This window comes from Anser anser, assembly GCF_964211835.1.
Source record: "Anser anser genome assembly, chromosome: 3".
Lineage (NCBI taxonomy): Eukaryota > Metazoa > Chordata > Aves > Anseriformes > Anatidae > Anser > Anser anser.
The window spans coordinates 113,400,397-113,427,219 of record NC_139722.1 but is presented as its reverse complement, the minus strand read 5'-3'; the positions used below and the strand labels follow the sequence as shown (position 1 = coordinate 113,427,219).

Below are 26,823 nucleotides of genomic sequence, written 5' to 3'. Positions count from 1 at the left end.
GCTCCAGCCGTGCCCCGCTTTCCATCCCTCCATGCTTTGCATGGGCAGCCCCAGCACCTCCGAAAGCACAAACCCCTCGGTTTGCTACTGCAGGCAGTGATAACAGCTGCTGGTCACTCCCAGTGCCTCTGGGCAGCAGCAGCCCAGGTCCCCGCCAGGACCCAGCCTCGAACAGAGCCTGCCATGGGACACCCCTGCTTGCCCCACACCTCTGGCAGCAGGGGCAGCTCCAAGGGAGCCTGGGCCTGGCATGGTGCTTTTTAAAAGCAGGAAGATACAGCGAGGCAGGGCACTAGAGACCCTGACTCCTTGCTCCCATCAGCTCACCCTTGAAGCTCTTAAGCCCCTTTGGTCTCTGAACTTAACCACAGCGAGAGGATTTCAGCACCAACACTTGCCAGCGGGTGTTAGGCAACTTAATTAATGTTTGCAGAGCTCTGAGCAGGCAGCACTATGCGTGCACACATTGTGTTGCGTTCCAACCAGGCCACAAAGCCCTGTGGAGGCACCACCTGCCCTGCATGGGTCCCCCCTTGCTGCAGGCACCCCAGGCTCTCCCCGGGTTGAGGTGGCTGAGCACAAACCGGCCTCTCCCTGCTGCTCAGCCATGCCTCATCACAGCTGCTGCCCACAGCTGATTCAAATAGGAAACAGCTTTACAGAAAGCCAGCTGCAAACCACAGATACAAAATAAACAAGCCAGCAAACAGCTTCAGGTGCTGCTGTGGATTTTTGTTCGTTGTTTTTGTTTTAAACCAGTATCCATCATTACTGCAGAGGTGGGACAGGATGCCTCAGGCACACATTGCCTCTCCCTCATCCATTCTGCATGGATTAAAAAACAACCAATTTAAGGTCACTGCGGGTCTGGTTCAGGAGAGCATCCCCAGGCAGACAAACACACAACGGCTTCTTTGCAGAGCATTGAGCTCCCTCTCAAGCATCTCCTCCACACAGAGACAGATTTAAATGTTCCCCCTCACTGTTGTTAAAGCACTTGCTAAGAGCTGTAGTGCCCACTCTGCTTCCTTGGCAAAGGCTCACAGTGACTCTGCAACCCCTTCTGCAGCAGGACCAGCAGAGTGCCCAGCCCACCAGAGGAGGGCAGGAGACCCTCCACCAGCCAAGTCCATCCCAGTGACACTGACAGTTTATTGGAGAGTGCTGGGCTTTCCCCTCCCACGTAATTACACTGATGACAAATAACACCTGGTGCTTACCAAGTGCAGGGCATCACATCTTATTGCGGATGTCAGGGCTCACGGTGCTCCCCTCCACCTCTCCCACAGTAAGACACCCCCAGATCTCAGGATGCTCTACTCACATCCCTCCCTGCAACCCCTGGAGCCGTGCTACTGGCTGCCCTCCCCCCCCCCCCCCCCCCCCCAGTCCCACTGTGTTCACTCGTGGCTGCACATGGAAATCCAGCACCAAGAAAAAACACCTCCAGTGGTCAGAAATGGCTGATGCGTGGTGCCCTGGCCTTTCCTCCAGCACTGCCCAGGCACATGTAGGGGAGACATATTTCTCCCTTGGATCCCCAAAGCAGAGGTGACCCTAAGGGACAGCACAGTTCAGGACCCCCACCTCCTTCGCCTATGTCTCTGACTGGCTCTGGACCCTCCAGGCACCACCAGAAGAACTAAATCATCACTAAAGGTGGGGAACAGCAAATGGAGTCATTTAAGCAGCTTTCTCAGTGGCTCTTTTTGGAGCAATCTCTCTTTACGGACTTTCATATCGAGTTGCTTTTTCACTTTTTTTTTTTTATTGAGCCATAGAAGTGTCTGTAACGAGAGATTAAAATAGTAGTCATGCCCTGTGATTTATTTTTGAAATTCTTGTGTCAGTGTGTGTGTGAGCTACACAAAGTCACCCAGCTGCAGACCATGGATAAATAACGTATCAAAATATATTTGGCAAATGATAGTGCAAACCACAGAAAAATATGTAGAAGAGGAAAATACATGCGCTGGGTGGTAAGTTATTGAACCTTTAGAGCCAGGGAAGAGAGAGGCTGCGAAGGAGGGGGCGTTTGCTTCTGCCTTCCCTCCTGCGAATAAATCACTGGCCTGGCGGTGCTCGTGCCTGAATAAAATATGACAGGTCTCTCCGGCAGGGCTGCATGCGGCTCAGAGCCAGCCATACTCCCCACCACGCACGCTGACTGCAAATCGTGTAGGTTATCAGACAATGCCATAAAAAAATTCTTCCCCCAACTGATTATGAACCTCATGCATAGCAAATGACAGAGCAATAATGCTCAGATTTCCTGTAGCAGAGGTAAAAAAAAAAAATTTACACACTGACAGGCTAATGGACACTTTCCCAAAGAGCCGTTAGAAAGAAGTAGTAAATGGGACTGTGCTGATGCAGGGCAGCAGGCCTGGTCAGGGATCAAGACACGCAGCAACATATCGGATAACACATAATTGGCAGGTCACATCCAAATGAGTGTAGTCATGCATCATCCGGAAGGCTTTTGCTGGTTATAAAGACACTTGTAAACAATTCGGTCGCTGAACATGGCAATAATATGTTGATCCAGCATGTAATGAGGTGTTCCTGGAATCAATAAACTAGTCATGAAGAGCAGGGAGCGAGGTCAGAGCCTGCCTTTTTGATGACCTTTCCTCGTGGGTAAGGACATCACATACTCTGAAGAGGACTTTTCTCATATTGCAGAAGGCGCCGAGTGTCAGAACTTCCATTCGCAGCAAGCAAATGAACAGCCGGGCGCTGCATGCTAATGAAGTCCAGGCTATTTTCCACCTTTTCATCTGCACATTATGCTCTTGACTTTGGAGAAGGTGGGAATTAGGTTGGACCCTCGTGTCAGACTGCCTGATGGCTCGGCTCCGGAAAACTGGTAATTGAAGCTGATGACTGATGCGGAGGAGGCCTGAATTTGGAAATAAACAGTTTCAAGCACTGCATGTCATTTCTAGAGAGACTGCTGAGTGAATGGAAATGAGCTCTGTTTCTTCAATCTAATGCAGTTTCTCAGCAGGAAAAACACTGTCTTTTAGACAACAATGCCAGTCATTAAGATTTAAATGTTCTGCTGCTAATGTAAGGAATAACACCTGCTTTCACCAGCCTCACTTATGTAAATGCTGCCCTGCGCCCAGATCCGCACACCACACGGGGAGGAAAGCAGTGGAAAGAGGGGAAAACGCGCCAGCCACGCAGAAAGCAGGCTTTCGAAGGGCCCAGTACTAAACCCAGCACTCCCAAAGTCATTTCCCAGCAGCTGGGCCTCCGCAGCTGCTGGCTGGGGAGGGATTAGCACCTGCCTGCTGAGCATCCCGGCCCCCAGCAGGCAAACACCAGAGCTTTTAGGCAAGATGCTTCAGGGCCACTATTTTCAGACTCAGGACAAGGACAAGTGGCTGGGAAATCAGGCAAGGAGTGCTGTGAGGTGCTCCAGAGCCTCGCAAACCCACCTTGCTGCGTTGGGCTGGGGTGGCAGCGCAGAGCCCAGCGTGCTCGGGGGGCTCCGCAGCACCCCAGCGGGAACACAGCTCTCATTTAGCAATTAGCTACCTATGGCATGTGAGCAGTGACATGCATTGACCCAAATAAGCAGCTAGCTATTCTGAGACCAGAGAAACAATACGTGTATATTTCTAAAAAGATGATGAACAGAGGGTCTTTCAGACCTATTTCTGGCTGGTGTGGGGAGGTGCAGCTTGGACACCCTTGCAATGCCAGTCTGCGTTCCCACTGACCCAGCACAGCTCCAGCTCACACACAGAATGGAAGACGGGGGCTACTTATGCTTTGGATTTTTTATTTATTTATTTTATTTATTTTCCTGCTGTAAAGCCCAGGCAGCACCCCAGAGCCTGCTGACCGCTCACCCCCTTTGCAGGTTTCTCCACCAGCAGCGCATGGTGCTGACAAGTGAGTGGGAGAAAAAAAAGGTTCAGGGACATGCCAGGAAGGCAGTGGGTATCTGCCTTAAATCTTAATGACTGTGCTCCAGAGGTGACACCGCACACGGCCAAGGCACTGGATGCCCCCTGCATCCCTGTCATCAGCTCTGCTGCTTCCCAGTCCCCCGGAATCTCTGCCCACCGCTGAAAGCTGCTGTCTTCCCTCAGAGGTGGCAGCATTTCAGGAGCGGGTCTGTTTGTGTAATAGTTTGCAACCCTTCAACATGAAAGGATAGAGAAGGATGCAAGTTATTATTATGAAAATGAACCAAGCAACAGACAAAAATATTCAGAAGATGTAATCTGCCATCCCTACAATGCACTCGCAGAGAAGAGCACTTGGCAGGCAGAAGAGTAGTTGCCAGATACATTGCCTTTTGTTGAATTGCTTTTGCTCTGACAATGCCTTTTAAAACCACATGCAATCTTAATTTAAAGCACCTAACACCTGAAGGGAGAGAGGCCCAATGCTGCTTTCCAGTTGGGTATTTTTCCAAAGCAATTGGAAACAACTATTTAATCACACAGCCTTATTTTAATCAGACAAATGCGGGAGGCTGAATTCCACTTTCAAGTGACTATGGGTCTGATCCAAACATCCCTACAATTCAATCCAAAGATTTTTTTTCCCCTTTTAAAAACTGGTGATGAATAACAGACACCTCGCTCTCGCCTGAACCTTTGTCATGCTTAACTAACAAGAGAGATCCTTCCCCTCAATAAGTAAGTTTTATCATGCTGCATTTTATCATGAAGCCTTTCCTAGTTTGTCTGAGAAAATGATTAGAAGCAAGGAACTGCTAAACATGGTAGTGCACAAAACTCATCTTTATTTCCCCGAGTAGCGGTGAAGAAGCTGGGTGACCCAAGCAGCACCCTGCTGCCCATTGGGCCTCATTTTGGCAGCAGCAGGGTGCTCGTCATCTCCAGGCACTGACCTGCAGAGCCCAGGACCTGCGAGGCTGCGGGTACTGAGCCACCCCACAGTCCATTTGTGTCCCTTCGCAGCTGAGCAGGCGCCTGACACCAATCAGCCATTAGCGATTCACATTGAGGAGTCTCCGCTAATTGTGCAGAATGTAATTAGTGATTATGTAATATCCAAGCTCTTGCAACTGTCATTAATGTCCACTATTCACCAGAGATAGTTCTTAGTGAATTAGAGAATGATTACTGCATGGTAAATCTACTTAATCCTAAATATGCTAATTAACACTGTATGCACTTTAGACAGTGGTTAAAAGCACTAGTAACCTCAAAAAACATTGCAATACACCAGAATCTAAATTGCTCGCAATGGATTTGCCTTCCAAAGGTAAATTTATTTAATTAAATGGAATAGCAAGCTGGGAGGCCCAGCTATTGATTAGCGCAGCCAAAGCCAGGTTTTGCTGTCCCAGACCCAAGGATGCAGGGTGGCAGTGGGGTGATGCTCAGCTCAGGATCCCCATCCCAGCACTACAGCAGGCATGGATACACCCCACGGGCATGGGGCTCCCCCCGACACCTTATTTCAGATAGCTCCAGCTAAATCCTGCATGTCTGAGGCTTGCTTTGTTTATTTCCATATTCCTCGGACCATAAAACAACTCCACCACAGGCAGATACAGTAGCTTCGCTCAATAAATTTTTACTTAAATCTTAATTTCAAGATTTATTTTTGTAAAACAGACTTCAGATATTAAATGCTATGTGATAAACAAATTGAATAAATAGAGCAATTGTACAGTTTTTGAAACGTTCCTTTCAAATGCCTGTGCTGTTTAATGTATTCTGGTTTTCAGTATAAAAAGATATGGCTGTCATGAACCCCTGGGATAATAGCATTTTGTGATTTATGAAGATTCTTCCTGCTTATATATTTTATATAAATAATACTCCTGCGTGTATCTCTGCACTCATTCATAATCAAAAGCCACACAGGCTGTAAAAAGAGTTTGCGCAGTAACATATTTAAAATCAGCTTACAAAAACTGGATAACTAATATATCAGACACAAAATAAGTAATTGTAGCAAGCATACCAAAAGGAAAATTAACAGCATAATGCAATACACTGTGTACTTTTATCAGCAAACTGACACAACAAAAGAACACAAAACAAGAATTCTCACAAAAGAAAGTCCCCCGATTAAAAAAAAGCTTGATAAGAAATTAAGCGCACTCTTAGTTTACCCGGGCATATTAAAATGTTGCAGCTGATAATGCAACTGCAAGCACTGTGTGAAAGCTGTAGGATGCTGCACACACCTGATCTTCACTGCCCTGCCTGTGCAGGACAGCTGGTGGCAGCTGGGGCCCCCAGGGCACAGTTTAACCCCACAGTCATTTTTGGGGCCAAGTACAGGTTGGCCCTGAACCCCCTACAACCATCACCCCTGGGTGCTCAGGGACAGACAGACAGAAGGATGCTTGATGGCCCTGCCTGTGGGCAGCCCAGGCTGGCTGGTTGCAGATGCACTGAACATTGATATTCATTTTTTAATGAAGGCTTCAGGAAGGTTTAGGCTAAGCAGACTCAGTACACACGGGTGATGGCCATATAATCCGCCAACTTAACAGTCCTATGCATTTACTTTCTAAAGGAGCTGCTACAGCCCACAGAATGGAAAAGGAGACCTCTCCTAAATAAAGATTTACAGAGGAGGTGAGACCCTGATACCAATTTAGAGGATTATTTCCAATCATCTTTGTCAATAGCTCGGGCCCTGAGCTCCAAAAACCCCACCCTGCCCTGTCCCCTCTTCCATGACATGTCTGGGATGCATCCTAGGGTCATGTGGGCTCTCCCCAAATCCCCTGCTGCCACTACAGGGCTTCCTGGGAAACTCAGCTCTTCTTAAAAAAAAAAAAAAAAAAAAAAAAAAAAAAACTACACAGGCTTGGGTGACAGTCCTGTACAGCTACCCAGGCAGCAAGCAAAAAATATGGCCCAAGAGTTTCGAGATTATTATTTTTAAGCCTGCTGGCTCCCAAGAAAGTAAGCTCCCTGCTGTCACTGGTGTGCAGCCAGAGCCCCACGACCCACAGCACTCCCAACACCAGCTCCTGGGGGCTGCATGCTCCCCCCAGCAAAGCCCTGATCATTCACTCCCATACCTTGCGTGAGGCCCAGCTGCTCAAACCCAGGCAGCCTGTCAAGGAGTGTTAAATAATCTCACAGTTAACACCTGCTGGTGCTCCCCTGGGGCTGAATCCCCACCTGAGTGGGAGCTCCCCAGCCTGCTGTTTTCCTCCTTCACCACCCTTCCTACAGCCATCCCCACAGCTGCGCACCGCCAGGTCTCCTAAGAGCACCTTACTGCCTCCCCAGGTGGCAGAGGCTGCCCAGATCCCACGCTGCAGATCAGGCACTGGCAGGCACCGTGCCACCCATCCCGTGTTCCCTGCGATGATTTCACCCGCTTGCTGACTGAGTTGCCATCTAACTGGCACCCCCCTGAAAACCTTATCTTTCTGGGGCTCTGCCTGCTTCAGGGGGAGCATTTCAGCAGCAAAATGCCAGTTTGCAGCTGGAGCAGCTCTCCTTGAAAGGCTGAATAACATGCTTCAGCCAGAGCCTGCTCCCACTACACCATGGACATGTATATGTGTGCAAACACACAAGCATGTGTGCCTGCGTGCGGACATGCATACAGACACACGTGTGCGTGCACAGGCAAACATGGGCTCTCTGACGAGGGGGCAGCTTGCAAGGGCGGCATTTGGTAATGACAATCACCAGCTACGGAAATGAAAGAATTAGCCACACAATAAAAACCCTAATTGCCTGGCAACAGCGTTTAGGCCCCATTAGGTAGATTTGTAACTGCTTCTAGAGAAATAAACTCCTGTGTCATTAGATAACAAGGAAAGAAATAGGTTATTTCCTTTTTGAAAGGTATGAAAGCCCCCAATTGCCTGATGTATTCGCTTAGTAGATTACTTTCTGTCATCTCAGTTAATTGAATTTTATCCATTGCTCTTGGAATCCTTCCCTTTCGTGTAAGGTTAGGAAGTTCAGAGAAGTCATATTTTTGAACCCAGCCCATTTATCGCATAAACCAACTTCAGCCGCGCGAGGTACCCTGGGGAAAGCGGAGTGACAAAGCCTGTGCAATGACGGCTGCTGAGCGTGCGGGTGAGCTGGTGTCCAGTAACTGCAAAACATTGCTCCACAGGACGGCACCTGCCAGAGGAGCTGTGGTGAGGACCCAGGATTACACCCAGCCTGGGCAGGGAGCACTTTTGGGGGACCAGGCACCAGAACACCCCACGGCAAACCTCCACCAGGCGAAACACCACCAGCGGTGCTCCCAGGGCTCCCCGCTGACATCCCTCAGCCCACAAGCCCACAGCAGTGCACTCATCAGCCCTCTCTTCTCTCCCTGACAGCACTTCTCAGCTGTTGGCTTTTCTTTTTTTGGTAGCAACATCAGCACAATACTCAGGCTTGCTTGTAAATCCTGTCCTTTCCCTTTCCTTCAAAATAACTGGGGATGGAGAAATCATTCAGGCTCCGGATCACTTCTCCCCCCTCAGGTCTGCCTCAGGGAAATAAAGCTGCTCTGGACCAGCGGCTGGTCACTGCTGCCTCCTCCTCCTGTGCTGGCTGCGGCTGGCCCCTCTGTGCATTTCAGAGGTTTTCTCTGCCCACGCTCCCCATGTCCCAGCCTGCTCCAGGCTGGCCAGCACCTGTGGCTCAGGGGAGAGGGGGCTGCAGTGGACCCTCGGCACCCCTCATCCCTGGGGATGCCCCATGTGGAACCTAACAGAGGCGAGCACCAAAAGTGCCTCCCAGAAAAATACTCTGCAGGCAGAAGCTGCCCCAGCTCTGCCCCTCTCTGTTAGCAGAGCATCTCCTTTCTGCTGGTGCCTTTGTGTTCGCTGCCCTCTCTTGTACCTCCGCTGGGGTGAAAAGTCTGAGAAAAACCACACATGCTCACCAAATTGCACGTGGTTCTCCCTAGCATGTCAGCAGCATTGGGCTATATGCACACCTGCCACACACCCATGGCACTGGAAGGGCGAGGGCACGTGTGCGTGTGTGCAGTAGCCGCATGAACACGCAGGCACAGATATGTGAGCGGAGTGCTGACCTCCAGCCCCTGTGTGCGTGGCTGTGGCTCCTTCCCTGCATGGCTCCTTGGCGGCATGGAGCAGAAGGCAGACAGCCCTGCCCGGTGGCCGCTGTCACCCGTGGCCATCCTGTCCCTCGCCCTGGCAGTGCTGCCAGCCCTCCTTGTCAAACAGCCCTTTGCATCCTCCTTCCCAGAGCAAACCGGGGCAGATGTGCCTAATTTCTGAGCAAATCCATAACATATGTCATTCCTCTCATTGCCAGCCAGGCTGCCGTGCTTACACCTCTCCCTGCGCACCCTCCCATCACTCCCAGTCTCCCTGCTGAGCACCAGCACCTTTACAGCCATCAGCTGGTGCTTCCTGGCAGGCAGCTGATAAGTGGGGTTAAACTTTAATGTGGCTGGTGGGGTGGAAGAGGAGGCATCACCTTCCCACCCTCCTGCACCAGATGACATCCTCACACTGGCCCCAGTGGCACCAGTGCTGTCACTCTCCATGCAGGAGAGAGGACGCTGCGCCTTCGGGAGCTGCCACAGGATGTGAAGTGCTGAACATCCACACCATGCCAGCAGGGGTGCAGCATTGTTTTGATAATATGCAATATTTGATTTGCAGAGTAGCACTGCCCATAATGAAATGTGATTGCCTGGCCACCAAAAGATTACCTAAATAATCGGCTGGTGACTTCAGAGCTGCTTGATTTTAAACACTTTGAAAAGCCAGCTCCATTTTCTGCTTTGGTGAATAACAATTCCCCATGCTGACATATTAGAATAAATCAGCTCAGTTGGTACTGCATTGTTATAAAGTTCTCAACTATTATAAAATAGTTTCTATGAGCGCAGTTTTCTTCTTAGCCACTCGAGTGGAATGATCCCTGAAAGCAGTGGTTTGTGGCAGAAATGTGCTGGCCTTTCTCCCTCCAGGGCCTCAGCATCGCCATAAATTTGTGATTGCCCACATGCACACAGCGGGCAACTTGGGGGACTTCGCTTCTGGAGGACAAGGATGACCCTAAAAAGAGAGCAGGGCTTTTATGTGCTGGGAAGGGAAGAAGCAGCTGAAGAAACAGGGAGGGGAGAACAAAACTAAGTGTGTAGAGATGAATAAAGTGGAGCAGCACGCCCCAAGGGAGCGATCCCTTCTAGTGGCTTTCCCCAGCTCCGCATGCACATGGGTGGTGACGGTGAGCGAGCCCCTTCCCACGGCTGCCCCATCCTGGAGGTTTTCCCATCTTGCCCTGCGTTCCCATCCCCAGGGACCTGCTGGGTACCATGGGCAGGCTCAGCATCTCACGGCGCCCAGAGCCTCAGTGGAGCATCAACAGGACTGATGGGGCTGCGAGAGGTCACCAGGCCTGGTCTCCAGGCTGGGAGATGCAGATGTCCACTCCTTCACTGCCGCCTTTTGGTTTGTTTTTCTTGCAGCCCAGAGCACTGTGCACTGAGCATCCTTTGCTGGAGGGAAGTGGAGCACCCAGGCAGTGTGGGTGGAGAGGGCAGCAGCTGGGCAGCGGTGGGATGGGCAGCCTTGCATCTGCAGTGACCTGCGGGTTGCTGCAGGCATTGCATCCCTCAAACCTCCCATCAATATGGAAAAAAAGAAAAAAAAAAGAAAAAAAAAAAAGAAAAGGGAAGCAGCTCAAAACTAACCCTGACAGCACAGTTTTAATCCAGATCACCTTGGAAAAAACAGCAGAGACAAAGGCATGCATTCATTCAGCATCCTTTATCATTTAAATAACCTGGCCTTCCTTAGCTTGTGATGGATTGCTTTAAAATTGCCCAAACGGAGGTTTGTTTGTTTTCCCTGTGTAGTTGCATTGATTTTTCCCCCTCGTTTTCATAAATGGGATTTTACAGAATGCCTCAGTGAGACAGGGTAAAGCATCCCCACAGCTGCAGGGAGCCAAGAAGGTGATGTGGGGCCCAAGTAAGCCAAAAGGCTGTGCTCTGGTCTCCACCAGAGGCTTTAGATTCACGGTGTACGTGGAAAACAATGAGCAGCAACAATAGATGCCAAAGGTCCTTTTGGAGGTGTGCATACTCCCTAAATGCCCTGAGAAAGCTAAATGAGTCACCTGTCTGGGGCTGCCTCTCAAACTTTACACCAAGGGCTCAGCTACACTGCTGGTAAGTTGGCGCGATCTTTTAGCCCTTGTTGAGCACACCCGCACACCTAAAACTGAACTTCCAGGGCACTTTCGTCTTCGTTATCCAAAGCCAGTATTTGCATATGAGCAACCTGAAATCTCACCTCTGATTTTCTTTTTTTCTTAAAGGAAGACTGAGTTATCTTAAAATATGTTTACTTTACAAAAGGCTCAGTTTTAAAACCTTGTTGTGTCTTCTTACTTCACATTTAGCAAATATCTGGCCATTTTTGCTCTCATTTCTGCAAACGGCAAAATCGCCAGCATCTTCAGGCCGGTCGGCATTAGGCCCTTGTTGAGGTATCCTGGGACAGGTCTCACCACCTCTTTTAGTCTTTCCTTGTCTCTCCTTGCTTTTTCTATGCAGTGACCATTATTTGCAACCCAGCACCTGAGAGCTGTGCCAAGTGCTGTCCTTCCCCACCACTTTCCCCCTCTGGAAGCAACCTCCATCCCTTCATGGCATGCACCAGAGCAGGGTAACATTGGTGATGCTGCAAAGCAGGAGATTACACTCAAAGGTTGGCTCCTGCAGACATCCCCTCCGCAGGCTGGGGTCGTGGTGGTGATATTGGCTAAAAAAAAATAATTAAAAAAAAAAAAACGGCTTTTCATACGGAAAGGACTCGAGCCCCCATGAACCGCAGGGGCAGGCAGGGTCCAGCTGCACTAGCAGTGTTCGGGTGCTCACAGGGCAGCTCCGCGTGGCTGGGCCGGTAATGAGCTGGGCTTAACGAGGTGGGCGAGCATGCGGCAGGCGGGGAGGGCACGAAGCCCTGGGTCTGCTCATGGATTGCTGCTGGTGATGGACAGAGCCTTGTTTGTGAGTATTTAATGTTTCTTAGGAAGCACTTCTAAAAGAAATTGGTATGTAATGACAGCACTCGCTGGAAAACAGGCCGATTATAAAATGCACTAACTTATCTGGTATTCATTTGAAAAGTAAATGGATGCAAGTAAAGGTGAGAGTTCACTACCAATTCAAATATTTTGCTTTAACAGGCTCTAGCACTCCTACTTTAATTCAAGCAGAAGCACAAGTATGAATAATCAAACTGGATGATGCTCATCAAAACCTTTGTGCCTTGCACCATTTCAAATGGTCATTGAAGCTTAATGGCAAAAAATTTACATTATTCCTTTAATTTGTATTCTGTTCCTTCCTTCTGAGTGATGTGATTGTGATTTTCTGTTGCCGGCTGTATTATTTTGATGCAAATGTTATGTGCTGCTACAGTCCAATTTCCTGCTTGCCACCCCCCCCCCCCCCGCACCTCCCTTTCCTTCCCCCAGTAAAGAAACGCCAGCTAAAATAGTTCAAAAGTGGGGAGTGATTTCAAAAATAGTTCCTTAACTACTGCTCCTAATTAAAGCAAACAATGCAGGGTCTTGAAGCACCCTGAAAAGCTGAAAATTAATTATTAGCTGAAGGGGGAGGGAAGTGACTTTGCTCCCTGCACTGTCAGGAAAAAAAAAAAGGGAGAGAGAAAAGAAAAAAGTGAGGGATCCCAATTCTGCCTACAAAAGAATTAGAAAAGAAAATTTGTAATTCAGTTAAAAACTCCTTTTACTGGAACATAATCACCTAGGGATGAACGCTTTATTGAGAGGCATGGGGTTGCAAACCAAAGCCTTGCAAACAGGAGGCCCCTGGGGTGCTGGCGGCACATAATATATGCACCAACTAATTTATTGCACTGTGACTAATTTCCATTCCTTGTGCTTAGAGTTGCCTGGCTAATTACAGGGATGTTTTCTTAACTTCGGTAATTGCGCTGAACATGCGCTGCCCCTATGCGCTCCCCATGCAGGCTTTGATGTGCCCCCACGGGGCAGCTGCAGCAGGGCGCAGCCCTAATTAGGCTGCTGGCCTTAACTGGGGAGACACAGGGCCGCGCGGCGGTGCCGAGGCCCCACGCATGGTCTCCACAGCAGTGACCAGCACATCCCCTCATCCCCTGCCAGCAGTGTCCCCCAATGCAGGCAGGGCTGCCCGTGTCCTCATGTGCCGAGCGCCTCTCCGAGCATGCTGCCTTGCTCTGCCTTAATTTTATGGGCTGAAGCCGCTCATGCATTTAAAATTATTAGACAGATAATCACTTCCTTGAAATAATTTCAGCACTCATCTATAATAAAAAAGATTTCTTTCAAAGGACCCTTAGTTAAATGGGCTCAGTGCTACTTTCTGTATCATGCAGGTCAATTTGATTCTGCTCTATACTCTCTATACAGCTAAACAATTGCTTTTCATAAACTGAAGAGCACGGTGAAAGCAGCCTGTAATATCCATCCAGAGATGGCCTTGAACACTTTCATTAATAAAAGCTTGACATCTGAAATTCTGCTTCTTTATTCCTCCCTTATCAAAGAGTTGGTCAAGATTTCAGAAAATTAATGTTGTATTAATAAGCACTAACAGCCCAGCGGCCGGCGCCAGCTGGGAGGGGGTGAGGAGGACTCCCAGGAATGCCGGGCACACAGTTGGTGCAGTGTCTCGAGTGCTGGCAACCACATGCGATGAAGCCCTGGCCAGGCCCGACCTGGCAGGGGGAGGCAGCTGCAGGCTTGGGAGGGACCTGGCCCCTGGGGAGCCAGTGGGCTGCGTGTGTTTGGGATGGCTGCAGGGCATAGACTCCTCAGGGCGTGCTTTAGAGCCCAGCTGCAGGGTGTACCGCAGCCCCAGTGCCCTCTGCAAGGACAGTGATTCAAGTTACCAAGGTATTACAAATCTGAATGTACATTCTTGGCTCCGCTGGCTGTAAGCAAGATGACAGATCACAAGCAACATGTGCATGAGCACTGCGCGATGCACCCAATGGCTTCTAAAGCATCTCAGTGCCACTGGGGCTGGGCAGGAAGGAGAGGCAGTGGGAGTAGGGCTGCAGGAGCAGGGGCTTGTCCGAGGGCAGGCGCAGACCCCGCCAATGAGAGGGGATAGAGGTGGGAGCATGGCAGAGCAGGGGCCAAGCTGCATGTACCTGGTGGCCAGAGCACAGGTGGAAAGGGGCCTCAGCCACTGCAGCTGCACCAGAGCATCCCCCTCACCCTGCTGCCTTTCCCCTGCAAGAAATGCAGTTATTTTCCTTTTAAGGAAGAAAAAAAAAACAAAACTTTTCAGTTCATATGTAAATGAAACACACTGTGTGTCTAGGGCGAGCCTGGGTTCAGAAACTGCTGAAATCAGAGAGCCACCCATTTGAGGAGAGAAATTCACTTTCTCCACAAGAACTTGTTCAGATAAGCTGGGGTGACGCAGGAAGCACTGGGCACCTGGCGGGGCTGTCCCTGCCCAGCCTGCCCCCCACTGCTCCCCTGTCATCAGAGCAGGAAACTTTCCCATCCGCCAGCCCAACCCATGAGCAGACAGGAGGGTCTATCCACAGCTCTGAATAGGTTTCTTTCATTGTTTTATTTTAAGGATTGCCTTTTATTTTAAAGCTGTCACAGGATGAACATGGGAGCTCCATGACACCACGGAGCCGTGGGGGTGAGCAGGGGCCGTGGGGTGTCTGCGCAGAGGCAATAAGGGTGCTGTGCTTGGCCATGAGGCTCGCGCTGCTTTGTGCGTGTGGCCATGCCACGCAGGCGTGTGAGAGGCTCGTGCATATGAAGCATCTCCTCCGGTTTGGGTTTTGCTGTGAAAAAGGAAATAAAAGAAGCACCCCTCCTTCCTCCTGCCCTCCCCTCCCCACCCCCCCCCTCCCGGAAGCTGCCTTTGGCATCTCATTTCTAATAACTTGGCATATTCACTTAATACAGCCCAGCTCCTTCCAAGTCGTTAGCAGCAGCAGGAGACACAGACTGAACACTGACCTGGTTTGCTTGCCAAGACAGAGCAAAGAGAAACCTTCACATAATCATTTCCAAACATTAAAATGGCTCCATTGTCATTATAGCTGAGAGATTGAATTCGCCTCATCAAAGCGGCGTATGACAGGTGACTCAATAGGATGGTGCCAAGCGCGGAGGCAAGGAGATTAGCAGGGCACTGATATCATTATTTCCGCCTATCACAGATTCGGCAGGGAGGCAATTGTAATTTCTGGGCTTATTAGTCTGCATTCGGAGGAAAAAACCTGGTGATAAACCTCAGTGTGACAGCCAGGCATTTGTGCAGCAAGTGCTGTCATAGTGACACTTATAAAATGCCAATGTGGCGATGTTCTCATAATCCTCCCTAATGGAGGTTAAAGCATGGCACAAAGGCACTCTTATCAATGATCGGGACACTAATAACATTTGCATTTTTAAGTTAAATATAGTAAGTAAGGAGTAAGCCTCTCCTTCGCAGCTTTGGCAATTAACTTTGCGTCGGAATAGCACAGACAGAGCACAGAGCGCCAGCAGCCACTGCCTGCCCCGTGTGGACTGGGCTGCCCTCATGGGGGCTGCGCTGGGGTGCACAAAGCCCCCGGAGGGGCACTGAGAGGTGACAGGTCGGCCACGCAATGCGGCTTCCTCCTGCAGCTTTCCTCCTCTGCCACACGCAGGGCTCAGGTTTTCCCTGATAATTCCCCAACAACGCAACCCCGGCGGGCGGGCACATGCTCCAGAGGAATTTCTTAAGGAAAAAAAAATTACAGGTGGTAAACTGTTACTTTTCCACATTTAAATAAGAGACCAATTAAGAAGACTATGTAATTCAATTCTTGAGTGAGTGCCACTGAATTCAATTTGTTTCAGGTCAATGAATATAATGTGAAGTTATTAACAAAAAGGTCAGGGACTGCATATAAAATATACACACATGACACAAGCAGGAGTAATTAGTACACATTTCACATGTTCTGTTGCTCAGACATATGGTGTAGAAAATCTTAACAGGATTAGATGTTAATAAATGTTCAGCCCCCGCTTCAGCCCCCTCCCCCCCCCTATTTAAATTGGGTTTAGAGCTATTCCCTTGGCGCTGCCGGGATCCACCCAGGGTTAATATCCCGCGCTGCGCGCAGCAGCCCCACAGCCAGGGATGCTACCTGCATCCTCTGCCCGGGGAGAGCACGGCCTCTTCGCTTCAACAACTCCTCCCACGGTGTTCCCGTTCTTTTCCCTGTTCCCAAAATGCACAGTACTTGCCTTCACCATCCTCCTTCTTATTGGGATGGCAAGCCCCCACCTCTTGCTGGGGGTTGCACACTGAGGACTGTGCTTTTCCATGTATATTTGCTACAAACACATATTTAATCTGAGATCATTACATAAATGCTACCTCTAAGCAGTGGTTGAATGCACAGAAGTCTAAGACACCTGGGAAAAAATAAAAAGAAATCAGGAGGCTATAAAACCTGAAATGCCTCTGCAAGTCTGAGCCTAAGTATGAAATGCCTCTCTCAAGTAAGGGTTGAGTGACTGAAATATGGGAAGAAAATCAGGAAATGGACAAAACTCCCCTGGAAGTTACAGGCACAAACCCCAACATATGAGAACTCTGCTCACTTATCACACCAGGTCTTTCTAAAAATAATGTGCAGGGACCAAAAACCCTGGAAAGTTTCTGATCTGCAGCAGTCCTGGCCATGTCGCCACAGTGAAGGAGGAAAAAGTTCAGTTTCCCACGCTGACGGTCAACATCTCTGATTCACATGGGGAAAAAGCATCCTGCCTCCAACTAGCAGTGCTCACTCTTTGTCAGGTTTGAGTTAATGTTCTTGCATGAACATTTTCAAACACCTAAGGTAATTTAAAGCCAGGTCCCTAAAGAAGTAACCGTGTCCTTTTTTATGCGAAGCATGCTCTTACTGTGGAAAAGCAGAGATTTTCCAGCTAACCGAAGCTCTGCAAAACCTTGTGAGCATGCTGCAGGGGAAGCAGGAGCTTACTTCAGCCAAGGTGTTTCCGTGTGCCCTCTCTGATCACCCAGTCATGGCCGAAGGGATTGCTGTCGGTCCTTGTGCTGACGTGACACCACAACAAATCAAGCTGAGGAAGCTGAGGAGGGATGATGCTGATGAAGCATGGTGTGTATCAACACACGAAACCACCCACCAGACAGAGTCCAGACAGCCCAGGCCCCTTGCAGCTGCGGTGAGCCAGCGGCTGCACCTAGGGCTCCACATCTCCTGATCCAGCACTTTTTCGGGCACCAGACTAACTCAGTGGGATGCTGGCCTAGGCCCTGGTGTGGAGAAAAGTTCCTTTTTTAGTGTTCACAATCCAAATAAACATCCCCTTGGCATTGCGTACAGACCTGGGGAACCAATAGCATTTGGCTGGACACTCCTGCTGAAGAAGGTACTTATTTGGGTCACAAATAATATAAAAAGTCATCATTTTTCAGATTAACTGCCTTGCTGCCTGCCATCCTACTTTCATGCCAGGCATGGCCACCCTCCTTCCCCAGCTGCTGGAGCAGCAGGAAGGGTGCAGCCCTCGTGCTGGTCAGGGTCGTGCTGCAGGACACAAGATACTGGCTTGTCAACAACCAGGAAAAATCCACTGGTGGCTCCCTGGGCTGCACTCACAGCCCTACAGCATGAGTTAGGAAAGGCCTCCCCCCCAAGCAGCACCCCACATGTGCCAGCAGCATGCCCCCCATGCTGTACTGCATATGTGGCAGCGCACACATGTGCCACTCCTGTGCTGTGTGTGGCCCTCAGCTCTCCGCAGAGTAAGGACTCCTCCACTTAAGCCAATACACAGTGTAAGTCGGTAAAACATCAACTTTTCTCCTTCCAGACTTGAGTTCCTGCTTGTTGGATGCCAGAGGATTAGTTCTTGCCTAATGCCAGTATGGGGTGTGGGAAGCAGGAGGCATTTGGGGTTATAGGAACATCTTTACATATGAATTGCTCCAATGTGTTTGGAATTAGCAGTGAAGAGGAGCACTGTAAAGGACAGGTTAGCTGATGCCTGGCAGCTTCCACAGCACTTTCTGTGGGGAGCTAAATCTGATTTATGGAGATGCTCTGGTGTCCATTCAAATCTGCTTGAGATTCTTTACTGGGAAAAGATACCACGTTAATGAGCCAGATGTGTTTGCTTGTTCTGACATTTTTCTCCACATCTCCTGTTCAGAATGAAATATGCAACCAATTTTCCAGGTTATACTTTATCTCCAGTGTTGCCTAGTGTGTTAGAAGAATTAAGTCATTCGTATATATTGACTAATAATTGTCATTTATTACTGAACTTGTTAACATAATCCTCAACTGGCGATATTTGTTTATTTTCCCCTGTATCGCTTAATTGTTTTTGTATAACTGATTGCACAAAGCAACAGGAAACTGCAAGAGCAAGAAATGGAGAGCTTTAATAATGTATATTAAGGATGCTACCATACGGGTACAAACCCAAATATATATGCTTTCGATATCTGTCTGTAAAGAGTGAACTTGAAAGCAAGATTGGCCTGTCCAGGTTTGAGACTGTATTATAGAAATACGAGAAGATGAGCGTACTAATTAGCATTACTGTGCCTTGGTTTTCAAGACAGGATCCTACCTCAAGAGTAGTGTGCAAAGCAACAAACAGAGCCCTTAAATCATCTTCTGTAGCTTGAGCTATGGTGGGTAGAAATACCTTACTGGGGTGGCTGAGAGCTGTTAGTAGAGCTCAGGCCCAGCCCTCCAGCTGGTACCTGAGTGGTGAGCCCATCTCTCCCCCATAAAGGTGTGCTGGATCTACAACGTACCTGCATGTCACCACGGGGATGCAGAAGGGGTGAACATCAGGCAGGGTAATGCATGAAACATGAATACATACTGGAGCATACGTGCAGGCAGGTGACTGCACATGCACACGCTGAATTAATGATTTGGGAAGCATTTTTTGATCAATGTAATTCCTTTGATTTGCTCAGAGCAGAGCCAGGTCGATGCTTATACTTTGTCCTTAGCAAAATGAAGAAGGTGCATCCCTCGTTCTGGAAGTGCCTCCCTTCACTTTAGCTGCCCCTGCTCATCAGACACCACTATCCAAACTGCAACATCCTCTTGCTCTTTGCATCAGCTTCCCAGATACCTTTCTTCCAGACCCTCTTTCCCGTAAGAGTTTCACCTGACGCTTAGATCCCCATCATGTAAAAGCACCCTGCTGTGTCCAGACGTGCATCCCTCTGTTCTCCCCCCCAGCACCTTGCTTGCCTGTGTCACGGGACAGAAGATTGTGCCACGCTGGCAGCCAGTTCGCTGTCTCCACCACTTGGTGTTCTGGCAATGCAGTTGCAGAAAACCAAAAAGATGTATTTCCACTTTAAATGGACATCTAAATCTCAACCAGAAATAAACTCATGCTGCTGTTTACTGGCCTGGAAAACCAGCACAAACCACAAGACAAACGATGTTTCCATTTATAATGGCTTAATTTGGCTTAAGCCCCAACAAAGTGAATTTGCTTTGAAACAAAGTGGGAGGTTTTGGCAATACTCCCACATTGCTTGCAAACATTTTTCCATCGACAGATCCCCAGCAGGTACACACCAAGCAGTGCATGGCCAGCAGCCTCCACAGCCCCTCCATGCCACTTGCAGAGAGGAATTGGAGCTGTCCATCTGTATGAGGGTCTCAGTCAGCCCCCTGACTCCCATCATTGGTGATTACTTTCTGCCTGCTCCCCAACACCACAACCCCTGCAGCGCAGTGTGCGGTGCAGGGCCAGCCCCACGGCCAGCCCAGCCAGCGCCAGCACTGCCACTTGGTTCCCCGAGACTGGACACTCCGCCAGCGCCTTCCCGATGTGTGCTGCAGCTTGGTCTCTGCACCTCCATCCGCACACACAGGGCGGGAGAGGCACGTGAAGCAACACAGACCTCACATCACTAACAATCAGTATGCGGGAGGCAACAGTTTACAAGCCCCAGTGTAAATCAAGAAAAAAATTAAAATCGTTCCCAGCCTCAGGAAGCAGAGAAGCAAGGCACCAACAAAACGCACCCGCAGCCCAGCCCTGCATACGGCTGGATGTCTCCAGCGAGGCGCTCAATATTAAAAACATGGATTTCTAATTTATCTGCTGAGGGTAAATTAGAAGGTTTCTTCAACAGCAGAAGTTGGCACCAGGGTAAGGGGAGGTAGCACATCTTAGCTTTTATGATTAAGAAGTAAACTATTGCACGTGAGCTTCCTTCCTCCTATACACCAGGAGAAAAGGAAAAATCAAGCAAGCAACCAAAAAACAAACAACAAATCTCTTTTCTTTCTAAGAAGTGATTCCCCCCCATCCACTCCACCACCCACCATAACATGCAATTGTCTGTCCCCAAGAGTTTCTATTTTTTAAAAAAATGAAGCAGTTTATTTTTAAATTTTACTCTTTGGCTTGTATGTTGGGAGGAAACAGGTAAAGAGAAGAGAATTATCTACCTGAACTCTGGTTGTTGTTTTTTTCCCTTCTCTTTCTTTTGTGGAGCATATTTTTCAATGAGAAAAATACATTCAGCTTTCCATCAGCATATACCACAACTTCCAAAACCCCTCAGTGACTTTGAGCAAACCCAGAACGAAGCCGCCATCTGATTCTGGCAGGCCTACACCTCAAGCTCTACCGTTAAGTTAATGTTGAGATTTGCTGAGAATTCCTGGAAATTACTCTTAAAAACCCAAGGACAGCGCAGTGGGGGCAGACCTGGCACAGCGCAGCAGTTTTTGGTGGTAGCATCCAAAAGCACAAGGCAGCGCAGGGTTGGGGCAGCTGGCAAGGTGGTCGCTGCTGCTGCTGCTGCTGCTTCTAAGTCGCTTGGTCCGTCTGTGCCAGCGTTCATCATTGTGATCGGAGAGGGTTTGAAGGCTGACAGCATTCAGCTCCCATCAGCCGGCGGGGTCAGCGCCTCCCAGAGCAGCGGGCTCTTACCACTCCTATTCCGCGGCATTTTCATTAACTGAAGATTGCGAATGGGTCAGCAGATCTATAGACTTTTTGTATTCCTTCTGCTTGGTTTCTTTCTTTTTTTTCTTTTTTTTTTTTTTTTAACAGGATGCTGAATAACTAACCTTTTCTTCAATAGATAGATTTAAAAAAAATAGGATCCATCACACAGCAGCAGGATAGCCTTGCTCTGTTTTGACCTTTCTGAAATTAATTTCCCAATCTTAGCTTTCAAAATCAGAGATTGAAAAGACCTATTAGATCAGCCAATCCATCTTATCACCGGCATGGCAGCAAGCAGAGACCCCAGCTAAGTGCTCCTCTATACGGGAGAAATATTCTGGAATAAGACAGGGCATGAATTTAAAGTGAAATACCTGTTCCAGAATATTCTGCATGCGGACACTTACTCGTCACCAGCAGCCGCCTCCTGTGTTTGCTTGGTCCACACCTGGAGCCAATCACTGTAGCAGTGGGGGGAAAATCCTGTTTTGGGATGAGAGAACCTGCTGGTGGAGCTTTTTGGGGTAGCGCTGGGGAGCCTCTCACCCTGACCTGTTCTCCCAAGCAGATGGGCCCCAGGTGGGGAATGGCCCCCACCCTTGCAGGTGTGCTGACTGCCCACCCATGGAGCCAATGAAGCAATGATTTCTCTGAAGGGTTGGGGACAGAAGGACAAAATCTCCACCCACAGCTCTTGCAGGACCCACAGTATTAAAGCTCCCCCCTTGCACCTCACCAGGTGGCATGGGTCTGCTCAGGGGATTGCTGTTCTTCCCTGCAGCAAAAGGTGACAACACACCCTAACAACCCTGCAGCGCTCCCCTCCAGCCATACCTCGTGAGCATCCTGAACGTCATGGTGATGCGTGGTGATATTTTCCTTTATGCCCTTGTGTGCCGTGTCTTTCCGCACAGCCCATCGGTTGTGGCGCGGCGTGGTCCATCAGCAGCACTGGCTGCCAAAGCTTTGCCACGGCTGTGTGCATAGGAGGGTGGCCACCAGTGGCACTGGTTTATGCTGTTAATAGTAAATCACATCAATATCACAGTCCGGAGGAAAGGAGGAGGTGTTCAGAAGTGTTTGAAAATGAGTTTCTTGCTATCAAATTCAATGGGGATTGTGCAAGTGCTTTCACAAATAAATTGTAAATTTATATAAATATATATATATATCAGTTTAAAGCCTTTTTACATTTTCTATCAAGCATTGCAGCTTGGTCTACAAATGCAAGCCTTTTTCCATTAAAATGCCTCTATTATGCCTCTGCAGTTACTGCCCTTCTTAAACATCACTACATTGTGAGTAGCTGCCACTATATCCATACAATGGGGAGAATCAAGAGCACAGAGATAAACCGGCACTGCAAACTTTGCACACTCAACAAGTTCTCTCTGCAGACAATTAGGGCAAGAAGATAAATATTGACACATTAGACTATTTTCCTCAATTTGTTTTTTTGTTGATTGTCTGAAGCGGTCTGGCAGGGGCAAAATTCCACTTTTCTGATATCTCAGATTCTTGGCTAATAGAAACAAATAAAGTGAAAGCCTCTGTCCACAACGAGTGAGGAGCATCTATTGTTGGGAGGCACTAATCGGATTAAATTGGCTCCTCGCTCTATTGCTAGGAGGCTAACTCATTCCAAAATTTTTCACATCTCAAGGGGCTGTGTCATTGTTGCTTTTTTTTTTTTTTTAACTATTTAAATCTGACAGGCAGAAAGAAGCGAGCAGCGGCCTGAGATGATGGCAGCGCCTGCCACAACACGAACAAAGAGTAGGGATGGGCAGGAGCGTGCAGCGCAGCAGTGCGGAACAGTGCGGTGCAGAGCAATGTGGTGCGGTGCGGCCACGCTGCAGGGACAGCCAGGGGCTCGTGCCCTTCCTGCGGCCCCCACCATGACCAGGACCCGGGCGCTCACGAGAAGTGTGTGGTGGGGATGGGGTGGGGTGGGGTGGGATGGGATGGGATGCATGCCCACATGCCATGACCTGCGCCCGCCTGGCACCTCTGGCGGCTGCTCCCCTCCGCTCACTTCTAGAAATGCCCTTTAGGAACAAAGGCTGAGGCACCAGCGTGGGGAGGGGGGAAGACGTGTCGCCTCCTGTTTCGGGTTGTTTTCAGGTGGTTTGCCATTAGCATTTTAATATGCACCCGTGGCATTGGCCTCTTGAAAGAAACAGGCGCATTTCTGCAGCGCCAATGCCAGCTAGCCGAAAAAGACGGCCCTAAATAATGTCACCTGGTGCACGCTTGGACGGAGGCCTGCAGTCAGGGGTGCGCTTTTGCCCACAGTCTGATAATTTTCAAAGCTATTGGCAACCTGGGAATTTTCCTTCCTTATCACTAGGGCTCAGCTAACTTCACTAACACTAATCAGAGCTGGAATCATTCATTCAAGGATTGCGTGATCATGTTTTTCTTTAGCAGTGACAGCTGCCTGAGCTGTATTAGCAATGCAGATGAGTCAGCCTAATAGGTTAATGCAGAACACGCGAAAATTAGGTTTAATCCCCAGTGAAATAATCTAACATTTTCACATTTCTTGATGTTGGGATAGAGACATTGGTGGTGACTCAATTAGGTGTAATGTAGATCAAAGCAAATTTACCTTCTGGCTGAACCTTCCCAATAGTTTAGATAGAAGAATATAAGGGTTCTTTGCTAATTGGTGAATGGCTGTAGGGAAAATTATATTAAAAGCATGCCTACCGCAAGAATTGCTTTTCAGATTCGGACCAAATAATTGCTGTGTTTTGCAAACACCCAAGCACATCATTTTGCAGGAAGCAAACATTTTATGCACAGCACCTTCAACTTGCATCCTTTTTCAATGCGACGCTTACAAATGAAAACATTTGGATTTTTTTTTAAAACTCTATTCATTTTTAATGTCCTGTACTGAAATATCCCCACTGAGGTTTGAAAGAGTTTGTATTATAAAAGAAGCATAAAAGAAAGGAAAAGAAAGAAAAAAAAAGAAAAAAGAAAAAAGAAAAAAGAAAAAAGAAAACAGCCTGTGTCTAATGTTTTCATTCTTGGGGAATAACATATCAAACAGCAATCTCTTTCAGTCATAAAGGAAAGGAAACAAAAAATTACATGCCCTCAGTTGCCAAATTATTTTTTGCCTTGACATCTTAATTCTTAATCCTTGTGTGTGGTCAAATCAGTCTACTATAGACAACCAATCAAGCAATTATTCCTAAATTATATTTGCCCAACTCACATTGATTGGTTATTCTTTTCTTATTGGGTAAGCTCATTAATTCTGAGCAGCTTGCTTATTATGCTTTCCACATCATTTTCTTTCTGAGCCTATCTACTCACACCAGCCTGCTGATGTTTCAAGATGCCATACAGAAAAAAAAGGCCCAGTGATCTATTGCATTGTCTCTTCCAGCAATTACAATTCACATTGCTGATTAACTTTGATGTGAAAACTAATGAGATAAGGCAAGTTATCAAGGCGGACCTGATCGTCATCTCATTTATGGAGCATTTGCCATCGGTGAATGACAAAAACTAATGAAGATGTATCTGACAGCAGGCTGAGCTGAGACAGAATTTCGTTTCTCATCAGCAAGTGTTCTGCTTCGAACTCATCAGTCTATCTGAAACATGTTGAAATTAGCTTAATAATGAAAACACTTCATCTAAATGGACAAATGTTTACATTAAAATAGCTGCATGATAAATAGGTGTTACAGATTTTATGCCTTCTTGAGTCTAAACAATGCAGTACAAAATATGCTCTAATATTCACTAAATCATTCCTATAAAATCTCAGTATACGCTGCCATACCTGAAAGTTCCCCAGTTTATGGCTTAAAAATATTTCTGGGCTGTGGTTTGCTCTTTTTGAAGCATACGGTTTGGTCTGTAATTAATTAACTTCTGCACAGTGGTAGCTGGCAGAAAAAACAGCAGAAGTACCGACTGCCTGATGTGTGCGGGTAATTGTCCCTGGCGTGCTTTGAGACGGGCTAAGAAAAGATTTGGGTGCACGGTGCTCCCAGGCACAGGTTTTTAACAGGAACGTGGAAGAAGTGCGATGCAGTGAAGCACGTCGCGCCTCAAGAACAAATTTACACAGTGTATAAAGGTATCGATTTTTTCCCCAGACATAAAAATATAAACTGCAGATATAATTCATGTAGATGCATCAAAATTTCTTGTCCAAGCCATAGCTGCCAAAAAGTCTCACATAATAACAGTCTAGTTTAGAAATGTTCCTGATAAAAGAAAGGCAGGCAGAGCTATTCCCATTTTTAATATTGCAACTCCAGTATCTTTATTTATGAGAGACTATTTCATATTTGTTGTGCATTATTTCAAATGCTTGGACTATGTTGAAACATGTCCCCAGTATGTTCTTCTATCTGGCATAAAATATTCATTAATCATCTGGGATCAAAAATACTATTTTTAATAAAAAAAGAGAAAGATGTGCATCTAAGGCAGAATGGTGAAACTCTTGTTTAAAAACAAACGAACAAAAAATTATTGTTTGTACATAGATTAAAATAAATAGGGGGTAGAATTCTTTTCCATTATCATCACTTTTTCTCTCTCAGAAAAAAACATTGACAGCCTATACCACTGCCTGCACCAGGAAAAATAAATACGTTAATACCAAAGTAAGATGAATTTTAACAGAAGGTGAATGTAAAAAATGCTGATCTAAATGGAGTTAAAAAAAAAATAAAAATTACAGACTTTCCAGAAAAGCTCCAATGACTTCTATAAATTGCGTGCACCGGCAGATCAGTGCACGCACATGAAAAAGGCTCAAATCCTGAAAAAGTTATTAACTTAATGCCTGTGAAATACAAATAATTACTGTGCAGCAGTTTTCCAAGTTGACAATGAGTGAAGAATACTCTCTGCTGAAATACTGCTGCAGCAAGCAGCAGCTCATTGTCCCTGGAGTGTCACTTGCAGACAATTCTCATTTTACCATTCTGATCATAGCGTACTTACCAACTTTCATTCCTCATATTTTAAGGACATCTGAGGTCCAAAACTGAGATATCCAGCACAGATTCGCATTGTGTGTTAAAGATTAGCCTGTACAAAGAGCCTGCATCCTGAGAAAGTTAAAAGAAAAGCCTGTTATAAAGCAGTAGCAACAAATTACTACTTCAACACTGGATTAAATTTAAAAGCTCTTCACAGAACTGAAGATAAATCCTATATATTAGAAGAAACCATAAAAGTACTTTTTCAAGAGCTAAAGGCACAAGTGGAAAGTTGACCCCAAAGATTTTTTTTAATAGCCTGCTAAGTTTATAAAATTTCTCAAGACGTGCAGAGAGGGTTATGTTACCTTCCTGCTATTATAGTCAACCACACAGTGCCCACACGTGTTGTTTTGGCTCACTAATGAATTAAGACAGATCTGCAGGGATCAGTGCAATTCCTTAAATAAAATGTTGACTGTTTTTTTTTTTTTTTCTACCCAGCCCACACCAGAAAGTCATGCAGGATGTTTTCTCTTTCAGGGCTCACACACACAGGGGGGATAAGACTGGTCCAGTCCTTTTTGTTTTTCATTTCATATGGAGTCATGTGTACAGGTACGTAACCACTTTCTTCCCGGGCTGGTGCTAAGCATTTGCATGAAAATGACCAGCAGCCAAATTAAACGGTTCGGACGGTGTCTAAGTGGTCAGGACGCAGCATTTTCCTTTCTTTCATTAAAAAAAAAAAAGGAAAAAAAAGTATGATCTGTTGGTGTTTTATCTTTTCTGTCCGCATACTCATGATTTTATATTTACCAAATTCAGGGCTTGGCAGTCGCTCCCTTTATAGCTGGATGTGCCCGTGGTGCGTCTGCACAGAAACGAATCCCGCTCCTCCCTCCCCC

At 47.5% G+C, this 26,823-nt stretch overlaps 1 long non-coding RNA gene across 1 annotated transcript; it reads right to left on the bottom strand.

The window, feature by feature from the left end:
- Nucleotides 1-6: 6 nt before the first annotated feature.
- On the bottom strand, nt 7-26,452 carry LOC310898139. Its single transcript, XR_014582981.1, has 3 exons — nt 21,789-26,452; nt 21,362-21,437; nt 7-17,078 (listed from the first exon to the last, which is right to left on the bottom strand). It is a non-coding gene; the product is annotated as an uncharacterized lncRNA (long non-coding RNA).
- Nucleotides 26,453-26,823: the final 371 nt, after the last annotated feature.